This window comes from Lissotriton helveticus, chromosome 1_1 (assembly GCF_964261635.1).
Source record: "Lissotriton helveticus chromosome 1_1, aLisHel1.1, whole genome shotgun sequence".
NCBI lineage: Eukaryota > Metazoa > Chordata > Amphibia > Caudata > Salamandridae > Lissotriton > Lissotriton helveticus.
In genome coordinates, this window is record NC_136057.1 from 1,615,811,896 (window position 1) to 1,615,821,979 (window position 10,084).

A 10,084-nucleotide genomic window follows, 5' to 3' on the forward strand; every position below is an offset into this window, starting at 1 on the left:
GTGTCGGCGCCACATGACGTGCGGCCAGACCACGGGGGCCATATTGAAACGGGAAGGATTGTGTTTAGATCTCTAGAGGACAAGGATACCGAGAACATGAATGCGGATCGCAAACAAAGATAGTTATATTTGATTCGTATATACAATATACAGTGTATATATACAATAGTTTATACACATACATTCTGAAATAAAGTACAGGATTGATGGTATTTGGTAAAAGGAATGAATATTCCCCACTCAATATGTGGGGCAAGACTTTTATGGCAGTGTTTGGAGAGGAGTGGTACCAGGAGGACCCTTTGTAGAGGAATATAACCTTATGAACTGTTCCTAACGTAGAACATACATGCCAATAGACCCGATTCAGACTAGAGACTCCCGAGTTTTTAAAACAAAAAGGGCTTTATTTTTGTCTGTCTCCTGTCTCAAATTGCCACTTCTTCAATAGATTTCAATGGGGAACTACATTCTACTCGCTTAATATTATTTTTTTATCTTCCTCTTTTTGCTTCTAAAATGTTGCCATGTATGGTAAAAGCTTAACTATACCAGTGCTGAATAGATTCAACCTTAACTCATATTCAAATTGAGGACACAATCAATTTCAAAGGAATTTTCGAAATATACTGGTTTGAAAAAAGGTTTTAAATAATGTTGGTAGTTTAGCATCCTCCCCAGCCCGGGAGCATGTAAATGATCACGTCAGACACGGAGTTCTGCATTACCGTTAATTGTATGCACTGCGTTACAAACGTTATCAACCCCTTGGGCGCGGCCGCGATTCTGCGCCTGTGCGGCACTTCTAAAGAGTGTGCGGGATCATGACGGCCCCCAGCTGTCATCAGCACACGCCCACCGTGTTGCATGACGGACGGGGGCCGTCATCAGCATGGAAGGGGTTACCCGCACCACATTGACTACGTCATTTTACTATGGGGTCCGTTAGGGACCAGAGGAGTCCCACTATCTATAATCACAAGACAATACATTGCTAAATAAAAAGTAAAAATTATATATATAAACATCACAACTTCTCAATGAGTCGCCAAGATGCTTGTATCAGTCTTCCAGATCTCATTGTGCGAGGTTGATGAGATACAGGAGAGACATCCACAGCAGGCACAATTGAAACAGACACAGATGCGTTACTTGGGCTTTCAGTACTCTCAGGTGGTATGGTCTCACGCCTGATGTCTGGAGCCAACAAACACTGAGGCAGGTGTTTAAAATGTCAAGAGCCTCTCATAATGAACTTTCCATGATGTTGAGCAGTAACCATGTATCCTTTGCTAGTTACAACCCTAAGGTCAGCATCAAATGGGGCATCAGACTGGCGTTTCCTTTTCTGCTTGCAAGGACTTGGTCTCCCTTCTCAAAGACAGTGTCCCGAACACATCAGCCCTTATCTGCATATAATGTTGCTAGAACTATAGTTTGCTTGTGGCTGTTGAATCCAGTTGGTACACAGGCCTAAATCAAGGATCTTAGATGTTTTTGTTATGCGGCAGATACTACAGCAGGGATAATGGCCTGCAACAGGTTGTAAGTTCCATAGTGTACTTGGCTAGGCAACATTATCTAGAGTACGATCTCTTGTGTGCACTACAGCATCCCTGATATTTTTCACACGTTTATGGGCAAATAGTGTTTTTTTCAGATCTCAGATTGCCAGTATTCGGGATGCCAGTGTCTATTGATAGATTTCTTTAGGTGAATAGAAAGTGCTGAGTATGTAGTGACACACAACAGTTGATTACTTTAATTTTTTCCATGTGTATGCTCAATAAGGGCCTACTTTCTGTTGTTACTGACCTTTTTCAATGATCTCCAATTGATGTGCTCTGGGTATTTCCATTATCTAAAATGTTCACTGAGCGCTACAGCCTGGACTTTGAAGTCTGCTTGTCGACTCCAGTTCTTCCATACCACTGTCCAAAGGGAAGATTCTACCTAAGAGGCCAGGGTTGAAAACTGTCGAAGTGGACTAGGCTATTTCTGTCAGTTGGCTTCATATGTAAATCAGTTTGTCCCATGCTCATGAAAAATCCTGACATCAAGAAAAATGAAAGCTTCTCTGTCGACAGTGTGTGTAAACTTCGAAAACTCATTTTGATTGTTTATCCACTGCACAAAGTTTACAGCACTTTCATGGTACCCCTTCCAGATCACCAACACATAATCGATATATCTCTTCCAAGATTGGATGTTCTCTTTGAAGGTAATCCCATTTACTATAATATTTGTTCTTTCCACATGGTGGACACAGAGGCATGTGATTGAGGTACCATGTACCTCGAGATACACGGTGCCCTCAAACAAAAAAAATGCTTGTAAGTGCTAATCTCATGCACTCTAATACAAAATGATGTGGTGTGTGGCAAAACATCTGTGAAAAGAAAGTCTTCCGTAGCTCAAAGACTCTCCTCTTGAGGTACAATGGTGTTTACTTTCTATGTCGAGACTGATTCAGAGGTTCAGTTCTGGTATATATTGGATAGCTTGTAGAATCCTGATTAAGTCCTGTGTATCTTAATATAAGATGGCATTTTCCCTACCATGGATTGTAGAAAGAAGTCAGTAAATTTAGAGTGGCCCCAAAATCGAGTTCATGCTAGACACCAGGCCCGGACTGGCCGTTTTGGGCACCGGGCAATCCCCCGGTCGGCCGCAAGGGTGGGGGCCGGTTTTGGGCCCTGGGGGCCGTTTTTGTTGCAGAGCCGTTTTTGCAGCATAGCTGCAAAATCAGCCCTGTAACAAAATCGGCTGAAAAGCGGCCCTGGCAAAGCGCTCGCCCCCCTCCCGCCCGGGGGGCGGGGGGGCCGGCCGAGCACTTTGCCAGGGCCGGTTTTGGTTCCCAGTCCGGCCCTGCTAGACACCTTCAGTCTTCACGGTACTGGTGTCTGTTTTTTGTGAATTTTTGGGAGAGTGTAGAATGGTGGAGTATCCGGATCATCTGCTGATAGGAAGTCAGTTTGTCTCTTAGAGATCCATATGTTCAATTCAGCCTCTTCAATCATGCTGGCAATCATTCTTTTCAATGACTCAGTTGAATTTACTTGTGCTTTTTGGTAGTTCCGTTAGTGAGTCAGTAGGTGGAGACTTTTAGTTATATAATATGTTCTATTCTGTTTAACGATGGCTCTGCCATTGTCTGCTGGCATTATGATAATCTTGTCATCTGTTTGCTGGGCAATTAAAGCCTCATTTTCTTCTCTGCTGATATTATGAAACATGTGTATTTGCGTAACATAAATGGACTCAATGTCACTTGTCACTGCTTGCTCAAATGTTAACATCTCCACCAGGACTGTGTTTAACGGCAGGTTGAATGTAGATTTTTACTCAGACCAGAGTCCTGATCATCCATGTCACTCTCTTTTTGGTTAAAAAAAAAAGCTTTTAACCTCAGTTTCCTGAAAAACTCAGCCAGATTGCACCTACATTTGAATCTTTCTACTAACTGTGTGGAAAGAAAGCCAATGTGGAGCAGATTATTATTAACCTGCTGGTGCAGGGTCACCACTGCGCCATGGGTTCTGAACAAGTAAGGAGGGTTCGACACTGGAGCGAAGGTCAAACCATAGGTCATTTATTAAGCATTCATGAATGGGCCTCCAACCGATGAGCACCATAGAGATACTCAAGGAGAGAGCACACTGAACGATGGTTACATGGGTTTTTATAGCAAAGATCACAAGCAAGAGACACCCAGTGGTAAATAGAGCCCTGGGAAGAACACACAAATGAGACAACCTTAGTGCCTTGTGTAACTGTTACGTCCTGAGGTTGCGCAACAAGATAGGCTATCTGAACAAACTTTATCAAAGGCTTTACTATTGTTTAAAGAACCCAGTGCAGACATCAGCAGTTCTTTAGTGCTGACTTTGCATGTTTACACAGCCTACAATGTCTCAATTTAGATTTGTTACCTAATGTTTACGCAGGTGTGGTGTCAAGGATAGAGCCAGGCTGAAAACAGAGCAGGGGTGAAAATGGATGAGGCACAGTTTAATTAAAAAACGAAAAATTCCGATTTTACATTTCCACACCGAGACCCTTGTTGACAACCCAAATTTGGGCCTCTAAAACCGATTTGTGACAGAGGTTAACCACTAGGTTGGCATGCTCATTAGTTTGGACTTTAAATTAGAGGATTCTAAACTTTACTCTTGTTGAGGAGAGAGGATCAGAAACTCTTCTCTGATGATAGCATGGACTCAATAGATGAGAAAGACTTACCCGTAGATGCTTCTAGAGGAGATATTTCTTCAAGTGTTTATTATAAATTGCTTTATGAGTACATTCATACTGTGAATGCAAGGGATTGCTATGTATGTAAGCATGCTATTTTCTACTGGTCCTGACATTGTGTTTTACCCTCCCTTATCTGGGTGTTGTATTTTTCTCAAATATGATATTATTGATTCTATTTGTCTCTGCTCTATGAACAATTGTATCACGTTCTTGTACCCCAAGGGTCATGTTTGCACTATATAAAACTTTCTAAATAAATAAAAAACATAATTGAAAAAAGTAAAGCCAAAAATACATATAAAAGCAATTGAAGTAATTGAATACCTTAAAGTGCTCTACAAAGTGCACAGTCTTTCATAAAGGAATGTCCAATGTTTTTCTTTTAAAAATATTAAGTACTGTAATTCACTCACAAATAAATACTAAACAAAATCATGAATGCACACAATGAAAACAAGATCCCGCTAGCACCACATTAACAGATCTTTGGAAGAAGGTGTCATGCCTCACACGTTCTCCTCCTCCTGCACTGTCCCTTTAATCAGCCACTACATAAGCCTCTCTGACCCATGGAGCGACGCTTCACGTTCTAGCGTCTAGCTCCGTTGGTTTCTTCCGTCCTGCTGTAATTTGCCTGACTTCCGTTTTTTGTGCTTTCAGCATTTTCCCCGAGGGAGCTCCTGGCCCCTGTGTCATTTTCGGGCTCCTTTTCATTCCCCCTCCCTTCTTGGGTTCCAGCCCTCCTTGAGCGTTGTATCCAGTTAACGCTCGCTTGTGGAATCCCATTCATGGTGTTTTCCGTGAGTCTGCAGTTGTTTAGCCCTGCACAGCGGCCAGACCTTTCTCTCCGCCTCTCTGCCGGGCACTACCTCCCTGCCGCTGTTGTCTTCCTCTGCTCCGCCCTTCAGCCGGGTTTATGCTCCGCTGACGGGCCGGGCTTTCTCTCCTTTTTTCCCCCCACTGGAGTTGCTTCGCCCGGTATGCCGGTCTTGGTATCTGCTGCCCGGCTGGGTTTACTACAGTGCTCCTAATAGTTAGTTAGTTAGGTTTTGCTTTGCACAGTGTGTCATTTCCTTCCATTCCCTCGTTTACCTATCCCCTGTCCAGCCTTTTATTGAGGTATTCAGCTATCTCGGGACATCTCTTATTTGGCTGTTGATGCTTGCGTGGACCAGAGGGGATTTCATGTTTCTACACTTCTAGAATCACGGTAACAGCGCAATAGCGCTGCATATTCAATTAATTACGTATTGTGATTTATTACAGTATTTTGAATCTATATGTTTGTTTCCATAGATGTTAATACTGCTATCCTGTGTGTTGGTACAAGAGTTGGAGAGTTCCATCTGTATTTTATAAGAATAAGACGAGCATTACACAAACACCTAAGTGAGCAGTGTTTTGGTCCTTATATATTATACTGCGTTTATTTCAGGCACCCTGTACTTATTGATGTACCATCTTTTCCTATAGCTTCAAAAGAAGTCCTTACAAGAGGTTCATCCACTATCCTTCTACGACATTTGAGCTCCTACACGCATATACAGGGTAGGAGAGGGTCATATAGGTCACGGTTGTATTGTTTTGTAGAATATTGTTATATGCAGATACATGTTCTTACTTCTTTGTGTTACAGGCCAACTCCTTACCTAACACTTCAGTGAAGCAGCAAATACATCCTGTCTGAAGAGTACCATCACACATTTTTTCCCCCCAACCTTTCCTTGTTTTGTTTCCCTGTTTTCCCCTGGCGCGCCTCTCGAGCTCTAGTGCTCGATAGAGTCGGAAGGCCGCAGGGGAAGGCTGTGGATTTATCTTCGGACTCCTGACGCTCCTGCGGAATCATCGTGTATCCTTTACAGAAGGGCTCCCAGTTTTAAGCAATGTATAGCGCCTCCTTATGATGTTTGTAAAGACAAGTTCATCCAATTATAGTTGGCACAGACTTCTCAATGTACAACCACTTCCTATTGTATTTGTCAGAGAGTTCAAAATGTAAACCCTAAGTATGAAATTTGCCATAGAATCCATGAGATAAAACCTGACACTCACGGTGCTGAGGTAGAGGAGTCCAAGGCTGAGTGACAGAGGTGTTCCAGAAACTCAGAACTGGCAACACACATAGCTAACAAAAATTCAAAACCCAACCAATGGCTTTCCTTTAAAAAAAGGTAACATAGTTTCATATACTTGCAACTAAATACTCTACTCAAAATGATGAATAGTTACAAGACTTCAAATGGAATCAGAAATTGGAACCATAGACTGCTGTGCCAATCACATACCCTATAGAAATACCACAGAGGGTAACATACCCTGTAAGTGTAGTCTCCTCCTGTTATCTTTGAGGTACCATGTGGTAATTTAAGAACCAGCAAGGTTTAATCCCAAAAACTAGCAATGCTCCTATATGAGCCTACTAGCAAACATGAGGCTTTTCACAATCAAAAAGGTTAAGCTACAGGCTTTGTTAAGTTGTTTAAAATGTATACTCTCTTTGACACCATATTAAATAATAAATAAAGCAAGCCCTATGGCTTTATCGGGTTCCAGCAGGGCAGCCCTCTTTAGATATCAAGCATTTTATTCTACCAGACTAAGAAAAGGGACATTTGTATTATACACTTTTTTATTTCGTTTGTCAGAGAGTTCATAATCTAAATCCCCTTCCTGTGGAGTTTTCCCTGGACTTCCCACTGTCAAACCTTTTACTATTGCATTTACCAGGCCAGAGAGCTCACAACATACAACCACTTTCTGTTGCATTTGTAGGAGTTCACAATGACATACATATTACTATTGTATTTGTCGTAGAGCTCACCTTGTGGAGCCCCTTCCTTTGGTGCTTGGCATGTTGCAGGGATTCTGCAGAATCACAGAACTATGCTAGGGATGATGGAACCTTAGTTGGCAGGGACTGAGTCATCCTCCCACCTGAGTATCCATGAGCCCAGGGACTGACTAGTATAGTGTGTCACTTGCCCTCCTACTCACTCACAGAGGAACAAGTGATTAAACACCCCAGACTCTAAAACTCCCGACCCTGTCAGGAATCGCGGTTGCAGGACACACCCTTTTGCTCACACTCTCGTACCAGTCCACAATAAGATCTGACAGAGACACGAGGAACGTTTAAAATGTTTATTTTAACTATCGTGCCCTAGTATGCAGTATATGTGGTACAACAAGTAGGAAAATGCCTAACACAAATATGATTAGCATAGCAAGTAGTCCGTAAATCATTAAAGGTGCTGTCATTGTATACAATAGTGTAGCCTAACCTCCCTCCCTTTCTATAGAAGCAAAATGATTTTATACCAGAAGATCTCTGGGTGTTTGCAGCAGATTCCGTACATCAGTCTATGGATGAAAAATCGACATCACAGGTGGTATCACGCTCCCTTCTCTGGAAAGATCCTTCTGCAACATTGTGTTACCCACCTGTGTATACCTATATGACTAAAGTACATGTTCTTAAACAACAGTTGCATCTGCATGTTTTGTCATTGTGATAGGGCCTGACCAGACCAGAATAACAAGGGGCATTATTGATCGACCTTGTCGGCAGTGTTCAGACTAAATCCCAGGAAAGAGCAGAGCGCAAAAACAACAGTATGTTCTGTGTGAAAGTTGCAGTGTGGCACAAAGCAAAAATATGTTTGTGTAGTAACGTGCATAAAGCAGAAGACAGTCTGGCACGGGCTCATGCTAACATAGGGAAAACGACAATGGCCCCATGTACCACGTGATACCCTCTCTTTGTTCAGGACAGTAGCAGGTAATGGTTGCAGAAATGACTAGTAAGCAGCTTCAAAGTATTGCAGGATAATGCCGAATGAATAGGAAGGAGAAGCTTTTGTACACAAAAATATATCCAATTACAGAGTGTCATCAGGACCCAATATGGATGCAGCAAAGTGGAACGCCATCTACTTCTGTAAGGCATCTGAACCTTCCAAAGTGAAAAGCGCAGCCATCCAATTGAGCAAATCAAATGAACAGACGTGTTCCTCATATCCAGTGGTCGCCAGGCCCATCCAAGAACTGGTGTTGACATCAACAAAACTGAGATCCAAGAGTCCGTGTGCACCTGCGTAGGAAACCGCGTCGGCGACTGGCCCCAATGATGGGTTATACATAATCCACATACCCAAGGAACTGTCCAGGTTATGGGACATCAACGCACCCATCAACAGATCATAATCCAGGGCAGTGTGTCACGGTGTAGCCAGGCAGATATCCAGGGCCCACTGAAAGGGGCACCGGATGCAGTAAAAAACACAGGTTGCACACAGGTGACATAGGCACAGCGTAGGTCAGACAAAAATCAACATCCAGAGCTTCCAGTGGCATCAATCCAAAAAGCTGACATATCCGCTCACAATACAGCTGCAGCTGTTCCTGTCCTGGAAGAACCACAGATTGAGCAGCCATTGCAGAATAGAAGAAAGAGGACAACAATGCCACAAATCAAGACGAGTAGCAGTGGGAACCCACCGAACATGCTGGAAAAAATAGAATGTATAACGGCAGGAATTACTCTAAAAATCATCTGGAATGAGGATACAAGACCAGAGCCCACAAGTTTAAAAAAGTGGGCCAGGCCTGTGATATCAGATGCATTCAATATTTGATGTATCAATTCCCCAAAATGAAGGGGAAAATTCGTGTTTAACAATGATTGTATTTCACTGGACGTTCTAGCCACCTGCAATTCGGAGGTCTCACAGGTTGACGTGAGAGCTACTTCTTTTTGAAACAATAGTGCTTTGAGTCTGCTTAGCTTTTTGAAATCTGTTTTCAGGGTTGGAATGGAAGGCCACAAGAAACTATCTACACTCCCGTGTGGAGAGGGGGAAACAGGACGTTGTTGCAACAAGTAACTAGCTGGGAAACAGTCACTATGTACGGGATCCCAGCCCGCAGTCCGTTGCAGTCCTGATTATTAAAGACGAGATACCTGCCATTGAAAAGCAATGTGAGAGTGGTGACGATAGCGGGAACCTGAGTTCCTTTCAGGAAACAAGACAAATTAGGGGCAGAAACATTACAAGTGCTGTGCAGTTTCACTTGTTGACATACAAGGGAATGGCCGGCTGTGGAATCACACTCTTCCCCTGTAAGAAAAACTTCTGTGTCTGCTCGTTGACAGCGATGTGTAAACGGTAAAGACTATAATTCATGCATGTAACCGCTCCCAAGGGGCTCATATCTACCTACGGTAAAATGTTTCATGCACGCAGTAAAGTGAAACATAGAGATGGGCAACAAAATTACCCCATGTATTATCCAGACTGGAGAATTACGTTCGGCTACAGTAAACAGTAGTCGTTTGAGTTTTTCTATATGCAAAATAGTGTATGTAGCGTCTTTCATGCCCATTAATTGTTGTTTATTATTTAAATTGAAAGGTAAGAACAATGCACTTGCAGTCAGATAATCCCACGAAAATCGCCCATTTTTCAGTGTTTGTAGTGTCCATCCAAATTGCCTGACTGATATAAGTTGGTGTTGACCATGATATAACATAGGCACTTCATTTTGTACAGTATCAATAACAGAAGATACAATATTGTCTAAAGTATAAATATGAGATGAAAATGTGTTAATATCGACAATGGCAAAGATTTTATCCAAATTGTCCTGATCTATTTGTCGTAGATGTACAGCAGCTTCTAGTTGTGACAATTTCCAAAATTCATACTAAGCAGCATAAACAAAATGCTTAGAACAAGGGGATTTTGAACCCAAAAGAAATCAGGGAGATTTATGTCTTCAGACAAAAGTGAAAAATGTTGTTTGATAAGAGATAGCATGGAATGTTCTA

At 42.4% G+C, this 10,084-nt stretch overlaps 1 pseudogene; it reads right to left on the reverse strand.

Moving 5' to 3' along the window:
- Nucleotides 1-8,635: 8,635 nt before the first annotated feature.
- On the reverse strand, nucleotides 8,636-9,786 carry LOC144764744 (uncharacterized; annotated as a pseudogene).
- Nucleotides 9,787-10,084: the final 298 nt, after the last annotated feature.